Source organism: Pan troglodytes, chromosome 6, assembly GCF_028858775.2.
Source record: "Pan troglodytes isolate AG18354 chromosome 6, NHGRI_mPanTro3-v2.0_pri, whole genome shotgun sequence".
NCBI classification, from domain to species: Eukaryota; Metazoa; Chordata; class Mammalia; order Primates; family Hominidae; genus Pan; species Pan troglodytes.
This window is the reverse complement of record NC_072404.2, coordinates 104,156,915-104,173,680: the sequence shown is the minus strand read 5'-3', so window position 1 is coordinate 104,173,680 and position 16,766 is coordinate 104,156,915. Positions and strand designations below refer to the sequence as shown.

The following is a 16,766-nucleotide window of genomic DNA, read 5'->3' as shown; positions in this document are numbered from 1 at the left end:
TAGATGCAGAAAAGGCTTTCAATAAAATTCAACACTGTTTCATGTTTAAAACTCTCAATAAACTAGGTATTGAAGGAACATACCTCAAAATAATAAGAGCCATCTATGACAAACCTACAGCCAACATACTGAATGGCCAAAACTTGAAAACTGGCACAAGAAAAGGACGCCATCTCTTACCACTCCTATTCAACATAGCATTGGAAATCATAGCCAGAGTAATCAAACAAGAGAAAGAAATAAAAGGCATCCAAATAGGAGGAGAGGAAGTCAAACTATCTCTGTTTGCAGATGACAAAATTCTATACCTAGAAAACCCCATAGTCTCATCCCAAAAGCTCCTTAAGCTGATAAACAACTTTAGCAAAGTTTCAGGATTCAAAATCAATATACAAAAGTCACTAGCATTCCTATACACCAACAGCAGCCAAGCTGGGAGCCAAGTCAGAAAGGCAATCCCATTCACAATTGCCACAAAAAGAATAAAATACCTAGGAATACACTTAATCAGGGAGGTGAAAGATATCTACAATGAGAATTACAAAACACTGCTCAAAAAAAATCAGAAAAGACACAAACAAATTGAAACAATTTTATGCTTATGTATAGGAAGAAATAATATCATTAAAATGACCATACTGCCCAAGTATTTTACAGATTCAATGCTATTCCTATCAAAGTACCAAAGACATTCTCTGCAGAACTAGAAACCAAAAACAGCCCAAATAAACAAGGCAATTCTAAGCAAAAAGAACAAAGCTGGAGCCATCATATTACTGTACTTCAAACTATACCACAGTGCTAAAGTAACCAAAACAACATGGTATTGGTACAAAAACAGGCACATAGACCAATGGAACCCAAAGTATAAAAACTCTGGAAGACAACCTAGGCAATACCATGTTAGACATAGGAACAGGCAAAGATTTCATGACAAAGACATCAATAGCAATCACAATGAAAGCAAAAATTGACAAGTGAAATCTAATTAAATTAAAGAGCTTCTGCACAGCAAAAGAAACTATCAACAGAGTAAACAGACAACCTACAGAATGGGAGAAAATTTTTGCAAACTGTACATCTGACAAAGGTCTAACATCCAGCATCTATAAGGAACTTAAACAAATTTACAAGAGAAAAACAAACAACCCCATTAAAAAGTGAATGAAGGACATGAACAGACACTTTTCAAAAGAAGGTATCCATGCAGCCAACAAATATATGAAAAAAAGCTCAATATCACTGATAATTAGATAAACACCAATCAAAACCACAATGAGATGCCATTTCACACCAGTCAGAATGGCTACTACTAAAAATTCAAAAAATAACAGATGCTGGTGAGGTTGCAGAGAAAAGGGAACACTTATACACTGTTGGTAGGAGTATAAATTAGTTCAACCATTGTGGAAGACAGTGTGGCAATTCCTCAAAGAACCAAGACAGAACTACCATTTGACCCAGCAATTCCATTATTGGGTATGGACTCAGAGGAATACAAATCATTCTATTATAAAGACACATGTATGTGTATGTTCACTGCAGCACTATTCACCATAGCAAAGACATGGAATCAGCCTAAATGCCCATCAATGACAGATCGGATAAAGAAAATGTGGTACACATACACCATGGAATACTATGTAGCCATGAAAAAGAACAAGATCATGTCTTGTGGGAACATGAATGTAACTGGAGGCCATTATCTTTAGCAAACTAACACAGGAACAGAAAACTAGATACCTGGTGTTCTTACTCATAAGTGGGAGCTAAATGATAAGAACCTATGAACTCAAAGAAGGAAATAATAGGCACTATGGTCTACTTGACGGTAGAGAGTGAGAGGAGGGAGAGGAGCAGAAAAGATAACTATTGCAAACTGGGCTTTATCCCTGGATTACTAGATAATCAGTGCAACAAACCCCTGTGACATGAGTTTACCTATGTAACAAACCTTCTCATGCACCCCCGAACCTAAAATAAAAGTTAATAAAAAAGAGAAACAATATGAAATGATTAGGATTAAAGTGCAACGGAAGGGATTCGTGAATTTGAAGATATAGCAGTAAAAATATTCAAAATGAAACTGATAAAAAGATCAAAAAACAAATGAAGCTACATCAGTGATCTGTAGTAGAGCATCATGCAGCCTAGTGGTGTGCAATTAGAGAGGGTTTGACCAAAAACAAAAACAAAGTGAAGAAATAACTTAAACATTTTCCAAATATCAGGAAAACTATAAACCTATAGATCCAAAGAAAAACCTCCACAAAATACTCAACAAACTTCAAGCAGAAGAAACAAAGAAAACCTTAGGTAAATTGCCCATTGCAAGCAAAGTATAAAAATATCAGAATATTTCTCTTCAGGAGTCCAAGGCAGATGATAATGGAGACTTCTTTTTACAGTAAGGAAAGAAAAAAGAAAAGCCAGTCTAATATTATATACCCAGAAAAAATATCTATTTTAAATATCTAGTTAAAATAAAGACTGTTCTGGCATGTAAAAGTTGAGAGAATTAATCACCAAGCAACCAGCACTATATAAAATGATAAATGAAGTCCAAAAAATGTTGGTATTAGATAGAAATTGGAATTTCTACAAAAAATGAACATCTGAATGGTAAATATCTAGGCAAATATAATCAATCTTTTTTAATGCCAGAATACTTATCACATTCTTTGTTACTGAATGCTGGAATACGTCTGTTCTAATGCTCAGCTAGTATTTTTTTGCTAAGTAATCATTTCTTTTATTATAACGTTTCAAGACTTCCAGGAATGTTCTCTTCTACTTTTTCTTAAATTGTTTTAAAATTACAGAAATATCAATAGATGGAATCACTGTTGTCTGATTTTTATGCCTAGCATCATCTTACTTTATATGTTAATTCTTTTCCTTTTCAGTTTATAAAATTTATGTGCAATTTTCAATTTTCTTCTGTTACTTCAGGAAAGTTTTCTGTAATTTTTTTAAAATTATACTTTAAGTTCTGGGATACATGTGCAGAACATGCAGGTTTGTTACATAGGTATACATGTGCCATGGTGGTTTGCTGTACCCATTAACCTGTCATCTACATTAGGTATTTCTCCTAATGCTATCCCTCTCTTAGACCCCAACCCTCAATAGGCCCTGGTGTGTGATGTTCCCCTCCCTGTGTCCATGTGTTCTCATTGTTCAACTCCCACCTATGAGTGAGAACATGCGGTGTTTGGTTTTCTGTTCCTGTATTAGTTTGCTGAGAATGATGGTTTCCAGCTTCATCCATGTCCCTGCAAAGGACATGAACTCATCCTTTTTTATGGCTGCATGGTATTCCATGGAGTATGTATGCCACATTTTCTTTATCCAATCTACCATTGTTGGGCATTTGGGTTGGTTCCCAGTCTTTGCTATTGTGAACAGTGGTGCAATAAACATACGTGTGCATGTATCTTTATAGTAGAATGATTTATAATCCTTTGGGTATATACCCAGTAATGGGATGGCTGGGTCAAATGATATTTCTAGATCTTTGAGGGATCACCACACTATCTTCCACAATGGTTGAACTAATTTACACTTCCACCAACAGTGTAAAAGCATTCTTATTTCTCCACATCCTCTCCAGCATCTATTGTTTCCTGACTTTTTAATAATCACCATTCTAACTGGCATGAGATGGTATCTCATTGTGGTTTTGATTTGCATTTCTCTAATGACCAGTGTTGATGAGCATTTTTTCATGTTTTTTGGCTGCACAAATGTCTTCTTTTGAGAAACGTCTGTTCATATCCTTTTCCCACTTATTGATGGGGTTGGTTTTTGTTTTTGTTTTTTTGTTTTGAGAAGGAGTCTCCCTCTGTAGCCCAGGATGGAGTGCAGTGGTGCCATCTCGGCTCACGGCAACCTCCCAATCCTGGGTCCCAGTTCAAGCAATTGTCCTGCCTCAGCCTCCCGAGTAGCTGGGATTACAGGAACGTGCCACCATGCCCAGCTAATTTTTGTATTTTCAGTAGAGATGGGGTTTCACCATGTTGGCCAGGCTGGTCTTGAACTCCTGACCGCATGATCTGCCCACCTTGGCCTCCCAAATTGTTGGGATTACAGGCGTGAGCCACTGAGCCTGGCTGTTCGTTTTTTTCTTGTAAATTTGTTTAAGTTATTTGTAGATTCTGGATATTAGCCCTTTCTCACATGGATAGATTGCAAAACTTTTCTCCCATTCTCTATGTTGCCTGTTCACTCTGATGATAGTTTCTTTTACTGTGCAGAAACTCTTTAGTTTAATTAGATCCCATTTGTCAATTTTGGCTTTTGTTGCCATTGCTTTTGGTGTGTTAGTCATAAAGTCTTTGCCCATGCCTATGCCCTGAATGATATTGCCTAGGTTTTGTTCTAGGATTTTTATGGTTTTAGGTCTTACATTTAAGTTTTTAATTCATCTTGAGTTAATTTGTGTATAAGGTGTAAGGAAGGGGTCCAGTTACATTTTTCTGCATATGGCTAGCCAGTTTTCCTAACACCATTTATTAAATAGGGAATCCTTTCCCCATTGCTTGTTTTTGTCAGGTTTGTCAAAGGATGGTTGTAGATATGTGGTGTTATTGCTGAGGCCTCTGTTCTGTTCCATTGGTCTATATATCTGTTTTGGTACCAGTACCATGCTGTTTTGATTACTGTAGCCTTGCAGTATAGTTTGAGGTCAGGTAGCATGATTCCTCCAGTTTTGTTCTTTTTGCTTAGGATTGTCTTGGCTATAGGGCCTCTTTTTTGGTTCTATATGAAATTTAAAGTAGTTTTTTCTAATTCTGTGAAGAAAGTCAGTGGTAACTTGATGGGGATAGCATTGAATCTATAAATTACTTTGGGCCGTATGGCCATTTTCATGATATTGGTTCTTCATATTCATGAGGATGGAATGTTTTTCCATTTGTTTGTGTTCTCTCTCATTTCCTTGAGCAGTGGTTTGTAGTTCTCCTTGAAGAGGTTCTTCACATCCCTTGTAAGTTGGATTCCTAGGTATTTTATTCTCTTTGTAGCAGTTGTGAATGGGAGTTCACTCATAATTTGGCTCTCTGTCTATTGTTGGTGTATAGGAATTCTTGTGATTTTTGCACATTGATTTTGTATCCTGAGAGTTTGCTGAAGTTGCTTATCAGCTTAAGGAGATTTTGGGCTGAGATGATGGGGTTTTCTAAATATACAATCATGTCATCTGCAAACAGAGACAATTTGACTTCCTCTCTTCCTATTTGAATATCCTTTATTTCTTTCTCTTGCCTGATTGCCCGGGCCAGAACTTCCAATACTATGTTGAATAGGAGTGGTAAGACAGGGCATCCTTGCATTGTGCCAGTTTTCAAAGGGAATGCTTCCAGTTTTTGCCCATTCAGTATGATATTGGCTGTGGGCTTGTCATAAATAGCTCTTATTATTTTGAGATATGTTCCATCAATACCTAGTTTATTGAGAGTTTTTAGCATAAAGGGGTGTCAAATTTTATTGAAGGCCTTTTCTGCATCTATTGAGATAATCATGTGGTTTTTTTCATTGGTTCTGTTTATGTGATGGATTACATTTATTGATTTGCATATGTTGAACCACCCTTGCATCCCAGGGATGAAGCCAACTTTCTCGTGGTGTATAAGCTTTCTGATGTGCTACTGGATTCGTTTTGCCAGTATTTTATTGAGGATTTTCACATCGAAGTTCATCAGGGATATTGGCCTGAAATTTTCTTTTTTGTTATGTCTCTGCCAGGTTTTGGTATCAGGATGATGCTGGCCTCATAAAATTAGTTAGGGAGGAGTCCCTCTTTTTCTATTGTTTGGAATAGTTTCAGAAGGAATGGTACCAGTTCCTCTTTGTACCTCTGGTAGAATTCGGCTGTGAATCTGTCTGTTCCTGGGCTTTTTTTTGGTTGGTAGGCTATTAAGTACTGCCTCAGTTTCAGCACTTGTTATTGGTCTATTTAGGGATTTGACTTCTTCCTGGTTTATTCTTGGGAGGGTGTATGTGTCCAGGAATTTATCCATTTCTTCTGGATTTTCTAGTTTATTTGCATAGAGGTGTTTATAGTATTCTCTAATGGTCGTTTGTATTTCTGTGGGATCAGTGGTGATATTCCTTTTATCATTTTTTGTTATGTCTATTTGATTCTTCTGTCTTTTTTTCTTTATTAGTCTGGCAAGTAGTCTATCTATTTTGTTAATCCTTTAAAAAAACCAGCTCCTGGATTCATTGATTTTTTTGAAGGGTTCTTTGTGTCTGTATCTACAACCATGAAGCTTTATCCTCTAAGTATCCAAATGTTGAACCAATCCGTGCCATCTCCTTTTTCCACAAAATATAAGATATTATACAGTCTCTGTTATAGGGACCACTAGGAAGGAACCTGTAGCTGAAAACACATAGTTAAAAGGATTTTGGATTCAAATTCATCAGAGTACTAATTTTCCTAAGCAGGTTTTGATAAAGGCCATTGGGACACTTGTCACACTGTTCAAATGCCAAATGGTAAGACTTCTGATGAGACCAAACAGGTCACATTAAATCAATAGAATATCTTAGAAATAAAGCCAATATGACTAAATCCAAAACATATCACATGAAGTACCTCATGTACAATACAAACCTAGTTTAATAAATAAAAGAAGCATAGGTGACTGGACTCTGGGAGAACATCCAGTTCCTGATGGCCTCTTCACAGTCTTCTCTGAGACTCCACAGCAACTTCCACCCGGGCAAGTCTAATGGTGCAGCCATGAAGTTTGTAGCCATCTGGTCTTACTAATGTCACGGTGCTAGGCTGCACCCCAACAGCAGCTGTCACATGACAGATGAGTTCATGCTCTTGGGGGTCATATTTGTCACCAATGGGTGACAGCTTCTCCAGGCCATGCTTGGCAAACTCATTTTTCAGCTTTGCTTCTAAAAGTGACAACCCTCGGAAGACCTTCTCCAGAGTGAGCTTCTGGTTCCCAGGCTCTGATTCTTCAGAAATTTACTGTGTAGTCGTCTCCAAAATGTCAGCCACCTATCTTGGCATCTTCCACACATCTCTAGGTTTGCCTCCTTATGTATTCACAATCAGCTACAGCTCTGTGCTATCTCATGGTTAAATCCTGGACTTCCTTCTCCAGTTTAACAGCTTTACCCTTAAGGCTTGTTGGGCAAGAGAGGGCCCAAGCTCATCAGGAGGGTCCTCAGAACAGCAGTCCACACCAGCAGTTATCAGGGTGGCCGTGCAGAATGGAAGCGGCCATCCCTTGCTCTCCTACAAGGCACTCGAGGCCAGTAGGTGCTGCACCTGGTGCCTGCCCACCCACAGCGACCACACGGCCATGTTCCTGACTTGGGTTGATGGAGGCAGCGCATGCGCACTTGCCCTGTAATTTTATCTTTACAATTTTCTGTTACTTTAAAAAACACTGCAACACTAATTTTGTGTATGTGGAAAGTCTGTTGTCTAAGTTTTATATTTAGCATCTTCTCACTCTTGTCTCTAGTCTCATTTTATTCTGTAATTTTTTTCCAATCATCTGTAAAATTAATGTTTATAATAAATATTATTTAAGGGTTAAATAAATTTAAGTTATATGCTCTCCTTTACTTTGTTCTCCTTGTATCATTCTTTATGAAACTTGGAGCCTCAAATATACATGTGGAAAGCCTCTGTAGATTCATGTTAGGATTGAAATTTTCTTGGTATATAAACTTTCAACAGAAAATGGGAAAGCGACCAATTAAGTTTGCATAAACTGTCTTTCAGATCACATATCTTTCTTTCCTTTTATAAGTGATACCTCATTAGTTAATTCAATAAATTTTTATTGAGACCATTGTATTTTACACATTGATAATGCAGATATGAAAAAAATCAGACAATATCTCTCCCCTTGAGGCTATTAGAATTTATTGGTATGGTTATGACCATGCTTATGTCTTTTGGAGTAATATGAACATATGACAATATCCATTCAATTCTATTTTTCTTGTTCGAAGTTAAACAATTAAAGTCCCACTTCTATATTTCTAATTAAAGTCCCACTTCTATATTTCCTTTCACCTCTGCACAATGGATCTCTCCCTTCTTCTAAGATATTATATTGTTATTGTAGCAATGTGCAGGCCTTATTTTGTACTTTCAATTTAATTAATCAAATTTTCATTTTGCATTTTATAGTCATTTCTGAACATGGTTATTTTCCATACTAGAATATTTTCTTTAGATCTCTCAAAGATAAACAAACTGGACATTAGTTCAAGTGCTAAAAACAGATTTTATTCAGTAACTACTGACAGTAAGGGAACAACCTAAGCTCCATTCCAATTTGCGCAGAGGTGATGGATGGGGCATTTTAAAAGGAGAATAAGGGAGTAGGAAGGAAAAGTGAGCAGGGCTCAAGTAGTGTCAGGGAAGTAAAAAATTACCAGAAGTAAATAAGAAGGTTGGTCAGTGTAAATGTGATTAGGCCAGCTGTGTATGCTAGTTGGCAATTATTGAAGTTGGAATTCTATCTTCCCACAGAGACTGAGATACAGAGGTTCTATCTTTCCTGCTTATTATATTTTAGAGGAATGGCTTTTAGGTCCTTGAGAAAGATACCCTGGGGCATAGGAGATACATACATATATATCTCAAAGTTACAGAGGAAGGATTTACAATTATAAGCTCTTTTTAGTAAATTCTCTAAGAAAGGGGAGTCAGGGACCTATTGTCAAATGTTGGCTAGAACAAACAATAAATTCTTTCAACAGGCTTGAGCTTTTTCAGACAGGAACTCAAGGAGGGGTTGAGTCTTTCCAGGGATGTAGCCTTAGGCAGCCAGAAGCCATGTTAGGGTTGATCAGGTCTCTTAGTGCAGGGGTTTGTGTGGAGTCATTATGTGCCAAGAGTTCTTTTGTAGTTCTCAGATCCTATCTTTGTATTTCTTATACAGTAAGAACATAGTAGGTTCTCGGTGAATGTTGATCCAATTAGTATTTATTGCTTAAATACTAACAGTCCTTTAATAATGAGATCCTAATTATTGTTTTCTGCTTGTGTTGATTGGCCTGTTCTATTCATCGCTGCATATTCAAGATCCTGTGCCAGAGCCACCTGCACAGTTGTGCAGTTTATATACTGCACAAGTGTGTCTAAATGAAGAAGTGAGAGGGAGCTTAAATTCCAGTTGTGCTTTATTTGCTGTAAACCTCAACACCAGTGTGTCCTCTAAATTGTACGAAGACATTATGTGGGCTAGTTTCCATCCTGCCTATTACAATACCTGTTATAGGATTCTAAAATATATGGGATCTAAAAAAATACTGGTTGGACATGTTCTAACTTTTTGCTCTGGAAAGTTAAAATAAAAAGTTTTAGTTCTAGATCCCTGAGGGATCACCACCACACTAACTTCCACAATGGTTGAACCAGTTTACAGTCTACTGGGTATATACCCAAAGGATTATAAATCATGCTGCTATAAAGACACATGCACACGTATGTTTATAGCGGCACTATTCACAATAGCAAAGACTTGCAACCAACCTAAATGTCCAACAATGATAGTCTGGATTAAGAAAATGTGGCACATATACACCATGGAATACTATGCAGCCATAAAATATGATGAGTTCATGTCCTTTGTAGGGACATGGATGAAACTGGAAACCATCATTCTCAGCAAACTATCACAAGGACAAAAAACCAAACACCGCATGTTCTCACTCATAGGTGGGAATTGAACAATGAGAACACATGGACACAGGAAGGGGAACATCACACACCGGGGACTGTTGTGGGGTGGGCGGAGGGGGGAGGGATACCATTAGAGATATACGTAATGCTAAATGACGAGTTAATGGGTGCAGCGCACCAGCATGGCACATGTATACATATGTAACAAACCTGCACGTTGTGCACATGTACCCTAAAACTTAAAGTATAATAATAATAAAATTTTCTAAAAAAAGGAAAAAGAGTTTTAACCCCAAATTTTCAATAATTACCTTGATTCTTGCTTTTCCTTTTTAATAAGAGAAGTTTGGTTTGTTAAGTTCTAGGTGTTTGAACACTGGAAAGCACAAGTTAGTCTATTATAATGGTCTGTTTGCTTCAGATTCTACCGAAGGTCTTCAGGATCATGGATTTGTAGCCAGGGGCCTCTCAAATATAACCACTACCTTGGTAACCAGTGTCACAACCAAGAGAAACACAGATTCCTCCAGGGAGTTGACTTTTTGTTGATTTTGTTTTCAGCTTGGGGTAGATTTAGCTGTTTTTATTATCTTTGCTATACATATTTATGCAGAGATATTTTCAAGTAAAGTCAGGATTTGTTCTTGAGTAATACCAATTTTCTTTTTATAAGGTCATGGGTTTTGGGTTTTTAGACTTTTGAAAGGCTGTACCTGTTTTTCAACTCAATAGTTTGAAATTCTTTTATTTCTTCATGTGCTGACTTAAACATTCCCATTAATCTATCCCAAATTTTTCTCTACCAAAAAAGCCCCATAAAAATTAAACATCTATTTTGATATTTTATATTGTTACAACTCTGCACTCTATATTCCATAAGAGATTATTTAAAAGCAACAATGACAATGGAAAATCTGCTTGGATTAAGAAAATTAATTTTAAAGTTTTTTCATGGTAGCACAAGTATTTAATACAGTAATATATTCCTCCCTTTGGAAAAAAATACCCTGGAAAAGCTAGAACAGCTGGGACATATATTACTATGCTGTACTCACCTCAATTTTACCAATTTCTAATTTCAGGCTTTGAAATTGTATATTAGTATAATTGACATAACTGTCTTTCAGTTTTTGTCTCAAACCAAAATAGATTCAAATGTCTTCCATTAAGCATTAGAGAGATAAATCGCTGCCCACTTGTAAGAAGCAAAAATTCATATTTGTGTGTTTCAAGACTCAGTAGAACACAGTCTTCAGTTCCCATGGAAACTAACTCTAGCTAAATTGGAGGAGGTCGCAGAACAGAACTGAAATGCCTACACCAATAGAAAGAGCTGTGTTTTAATTCTTCTGAAAGTTATTTACTTTTTTTTTTTTTTGGTCCTAGCTATAGTGCCAAATTATTTGGTCAGACCACATTTACTTGGACATTAATGATCTTGAAGATAATACTTAAGCGGGGACAATTTTTTTTGGTAGGGAAAAGAAAAATTGTAATGTTGGAAAAACAAAAGCTGATAGAATTCACACTGAAGAATAAGGTTTTTAGTTTTCAAAGCTGGACGTTTGAGCTATGTAGATTTTACTATTGATTTTATCAGCCATACTCAAAAGAGAATGTCCTGATGTCCTGATGATTCATGTTAGTTTTTATTTATGTGTTCTCAGATAAATGTGGGACAATCTATGAAATGTTTATTTTTAAAAGTTATTATATAATCCATAGCACTGACATAGTTACATTTTTAGTCAACACATCACAAACACTGCAGATTGTCCAAGATTAAGAGATACTTACAATCTTGTCTCAACTGGTACAGTTACATGGAAGCTTTCCTTGGCTATGTTAGCTCTTTTGAGTAAGTGTAAAAACCAGGTACAGCTACAACTATTTTCTTTTCTTAACCCTAGAAGAAATACCTATTTAAATTTTAGATGTTTATGTTTTCATAAATGCAAGAATTTTATTTGAAATTTATTTTCATGTTTGAAAAAACTTAGAGGAGCCAATGAATTATGGAATGGAAGAGAACTGAGATATTCTCTAGATGTCAGCTCAGTCCTCTGATTTTCATTTGAGAAAAACAGTCCCAGGTGATTTGCTAATTTCCTCATGTAAAACCTGTAGCATGAACTCCACTGGAACCTGGGGTTCTTAGACCCTAATCCAGTATGGTTGTCCTTTCCACCTGACTTATTTAAAATATTCGTATTTCTCACATTTATATCTGAAGACTGTGCAAATGGTGCTATTTTAATGTCTTTTAAATTGATTGAAAAACCCAAAGGCTTACTTCGTGTATTAGCCTTTTGGTCAGATGTATAATTTGCCTCAGTAATAAAGAAAAGCAGTTCAGTAAAAGAAAGATAAACTTCCAAGTTTTCTAAATATGAGTGTGTTGGAAAACCTCAATCTGGGTGGCACCACTATTTTAGACAGAATATATGTGGGAAACAATCAGGAGTTGACTATATGGTGTTTGTCATGAGACTTAAATATGAACGGATGTGGAAACACACATTTACTTCTTTGCAGATGGAACCTATCTCTATCTCAGGTGGTAGGCTAGTTACGGTTTTTTCATTTTTCATGTGAATGTTCTTTATTGGCATGAATAATGAAGAATTTACTGTATATACATATAACCTGTTCCTATGGAAGTGAAACCTTGAAAATACTGCTTTCCACCCTGAAACACAAAACAAGGTTTTAATAAACCCTGATATGAAATAATGTAAAGTCAAGATGTGTCTGGAGTTGGTTCCTTCCAGTGGGTTCTTGGTCTCACTGACTTCAAGACTGAAGCCGCAGACCTCCATGGTGAGTGTTACCCCTCTTAAAGGTGGTGTGGACCCTAAGAGTGAGGAGCAGCAAAATTTATTGAAAAGAGTGAAAGAACAAAGCTCTCACAGCATGGAAGGGGACCCCAGCGGGTTGCCGCTGCTGGCCACCTTTATTTCCTTATTTGTCCCTGCCCACGTCCTGCTGATTGGTCCATTTTATAGAGTGCTGATTGGCCCATTTTACAGAGTGCTGATTGGTCCATTTTACAGAGTGCTGATTGGTGCATTTACAATCCTTTAGCTAGACACAGAGTGCTGATTGGTGTGTTTTTACAGAGTGCTGATTGTTGCATTTACAATCCTTTAGCTAGACACAGAGTGCCGATCTGTGCATTTTTACGGAGTGCTGATTTGTGCATTTACAATCCTTTAGCTAGACACAGGGTGCTGATTTGTGCGTTTTTACGGAGTGCTGATTGGTGCATTTACAATCCTTTAGCTAGACACAGCAATGACTGATGCGTTTACAATCCTCTAGCTAGACAGAAAAGTATATATATTTATATGTGTATAGAGAGATCTCTCTATATATAGAAAGGGTGAGACAGAGAGATATTAAGAGAGAGAAATAGAAAAGGAGAGCGAGAAGTTGATTGATAGTCAGCCAAGAAATAGAAGACTTGCTGAAAAAAGTTTACTCGGTAAGAGATAAAACTGATTAATGTCCTACAGGGCAATAAAACTATAACCTTTTGGGTTGTCTTTTCTGAGAGAAATAATTTGCACCTCTACTGGACAAAACAATCTATACCATTGACATGTAATTCATAGAACCTGGGCCTTTATCAAAGGTAACTAGTAAATCGAACAAAGGTACATCCCCTTGAGAATTAGATAATCCTTGGGTGGTCCTCTTACACAGTGTTCTGACACTGAAAGGCAATACGGTGATTCCTTTGTCCTATTTCAAATTTGGTATAATTTTTTTAGCACAACTACTTTCTTTCCCAAATACCTAAAGTCTGCTTTCTGTAGTTCTAACATTATGCCCTAGTGAAAGCCCTCCAGTTTGAGCTAAATTTCCCCCCTTTAAATCACAGAATATGCATTCCTGCCTAAAGGAAACAACTTTCTTCCCAGAGTTTTTCTAGGGTTGTGTAGAATTTTTATGTCAGGAAAGGGCTTTTGATCTTATTAAATATTCCAAAAGCAGGGAAACAGGAATTGACTGTATGTTAATATAAATATGACTAGCAGGCCTCCAAATATATTCCTATGCTATATTGAGAAATTCTGAAAAAAGTGAAGAACTTTATTACAAATATTATTTCTAACATATATAAATATTTTTACTGTATGATGTGCTTTGAGTGTTTTATTTTGCTGTGTTTGATTTACTTTCTTTTTGCCCTGGTTGCCATGATTTACTCATGGTTGGAATAATTTTTCCAATTCTGTACTGGGAGTTCTTCATTTCAGGGTCACTTTTAGCCCTCAAGATCCATAATTGTGTTCACATATCGCACTGTATTTTGTTTATCTCACAAGGCACATTTTCCTTTTCAGAGTAAAAGTAATATATATGAGACCTACATTTTGAATGTAAGATTTATTTGAACCTGTAAAGGGAAGAACTAATGTCCTTCACTCAGTAAAGTTGAAAACGCAACTCCATAAGGTATTGTTTCTGAAAAGAATTTATATTAAAAACATTGCAATAAGAGGTTTCAGAATAGCATATTAAGCATATGAACTTATGTGGACATTTTAGTCTGGGGCAGTGAAAGTAAATAATTTTAACTCATTTTATGAAAAGAATGCAGTTACCATTGCAAAACAAGGAAAGAAAAATAAGAAGTTAAGCTAGAAATAAAGATTTGAAATGTTCACAACAAAAAGAAATGATAAATGTGTTTGAGATGATGGGTGTCCTAAATATACTGATTTTATCGTTACACGTTATATGCAAGCATCAAAATATCACATGTGACACATAAATATACATAATTATAAATCAATAAAAATAATAGACAAAGAATTTAATACAATTGACTTTAGACTTCTAATAATTTATACATATGAACCCAAATCACCTAAACATTTTATACTTTAACATGTACTTCTAAAAAACCCTAACTTTTTAAAATATAGTTTTGGATTTACAGAAAAATTAAGGTGATAGTATAGAGTTCCCCTATACCACCCACCCAGTTTCCTGTATTGACATCCTACTAATGTATGATACATTTGTCACAATTAATGAACTAATATTGATACATTATTATTAGCTAATGTCCACATGTAATTCAGATTTTTTCTTTTCTTTTCTTCTTTTTTTTTTCTTCTGAGATGGAGTTTTGCTCTTGTCACCCAGGCTAGAGTACATTGGCATGATCTTGGCTCACTGCAACCTCTGCCTCATGGGTTCAAGAGATTCTCCAGCCTCAGCCTCCCTAGTAGCTGGGATTACAGGTGCCCACCACCACACCCAGCTAATTTTTGTAGTTTTAGTAGAGAGAGGGTTTCGCCATGTTGGCCAGGTTAGTCTCAAATTCCTGACCTCAGGCGATCCGCCCACCTTGGCCTTCCAAAGTGCTGGGATTATTGGCGTGAGCAACCGTGCTTGGCCTTTTTTTTTTTAAGTGTAAATATCTCTGTTTTATTTGGCTATGGAAAGTACATGGGATTCTTGAACTTCATTATTGTTGAACTCCTAACCATATCCATCCTCAGGAATCATCCCTGTATTTGTCTGTTTTCACACTGCTGATAAAGACGTACCTGAAACAGGGTAATTTATAAAGAAAAAGAGGTTTAATGGACTCACACTTCTGTGTGGCTGGGGAGGCCTCACAATCATGGCAAGAGGTGAAAGGCACATATTAAGTGGTGGCAGCAAGACAGAATCAAAGCCAAGCAAAAAGGGAAACCCCTTATAAAACCATCAGATCTCATAAGACTTATTCACTACCACAAGAACAGTATGAGGGGAACTGCCCACATGATTCAATTATCCCTCACTCAGTCCCTCACACAACATGTGGGAATTATGGGAGCTACAATTCACGATGAGATTTGGGTGGGGACACAGCCAAACTATATAATTCCACCCCTGGCCCCTCCCAAATATCAGGTCCTCACATTTCAAAACCAATCATGCCTTCCGAACAGTCCCCCAAAGTCTTAACTCATCTCAGTATTAACTCAAAAGTCCACAGTTCAAAATCTCATCAGAGACAAGGCAAGTCCCTTCCACCTATGAGCCTGTAAAATCAAAAGCAAGTTGTTTACTCCCTAGATACAATGGGGGTACAGTCATTGGATAAATACACATTTTCCAAACAGGAAAAATTGTCCAAAATGGAGGGGCTAAAGGCCCCATGCAAGTCCAAAACCCAGTGGGGCAGTCAAATCTTAAAGCTCCAAAGCAATCTCCTTTGACTCCATGTCATACAACCAGGTCATGCTGATGGTAGGTTCCCATGGTCTTGGGCAGTTCCACCCCTGTGGCTTTGCAGGGTACATACTCCCTCCCAGTATGAGTGTTGAGTGTCTGGTGTTGAGTGTCTGCAACTTTTTCAGGTGCATGGTGCAAGCTGTCAGTGGATCAACCATTCTGGGGTCTAGAGGACAGTGGCCCTTTTCTCACAGCTCCACTGGGCAGTGCCCCAGTGGGGACTCTGTGTGGGGGCTCCCACCCCACATTTCCCTTTCATACTGCCCTAGCAGAGGTTCTCCATGAGGGCCTCACCCCTTAAGCAAACTTTTGCCTAGATATCCAGTTGTTTCCACACATCCTCTGAAACCTAGGTGGAGGTTCTCAAACCTCTATTCTTGACTTCTGTGCACCTGCAGGCTCAACACCATGTGGAAGCTGCCAAGGCTTGGGGCTTGCACCTTTTGAAGCCATGGGCCAAGCTGTACTTTGCCCCCTTTTAGCCATGGCTAGAGAGGCTGGGATGTGGGGCACCAAGTCCCTAGGCTGCACACAGTAGAGAGGTCCTGGGCCCAGCCCACAAAGCCATTTTTTCCTCCTAGTCTTCCAGGTCTGTAATGGGAGGGGCTGCCACAAAGGTCTCTGACATGCCCTGGAGACATTTTCCCCATTATCTTGGCGATTAACATTTGGTTCCCTGTTACTTATGCAAATTTATGCAGCAGGCTCAAATTTCTCCTCAGAAAATGGTTTTTTCTTTTTTCTCACATCATCAGTCTGAAAATTTTCTAAACTTTTTTGCTCTATTTCACTTTTAAAATGGAATCCTTTTAACAGCACCCAAGTCACCTCTTGAATGCTTTGCTGCTTAGAAATG

At 37.3% G+C, this 16,766-nt stretch overlaps 1 pseudogene; it reads right to left on the bottom strand.

Moving 5' to 3' along the window:
* Positions 1-6,623: 6,623 nt before the first annotated feature.
* On the bottom strand, positions 6,624-7,405 carry LOC748778 (grpE protein homolog 2, mitochondrial-like; annotated as a pseudogene).
* Positions 7,406-16,766: the final 9,361 nt, after the last annotated feature.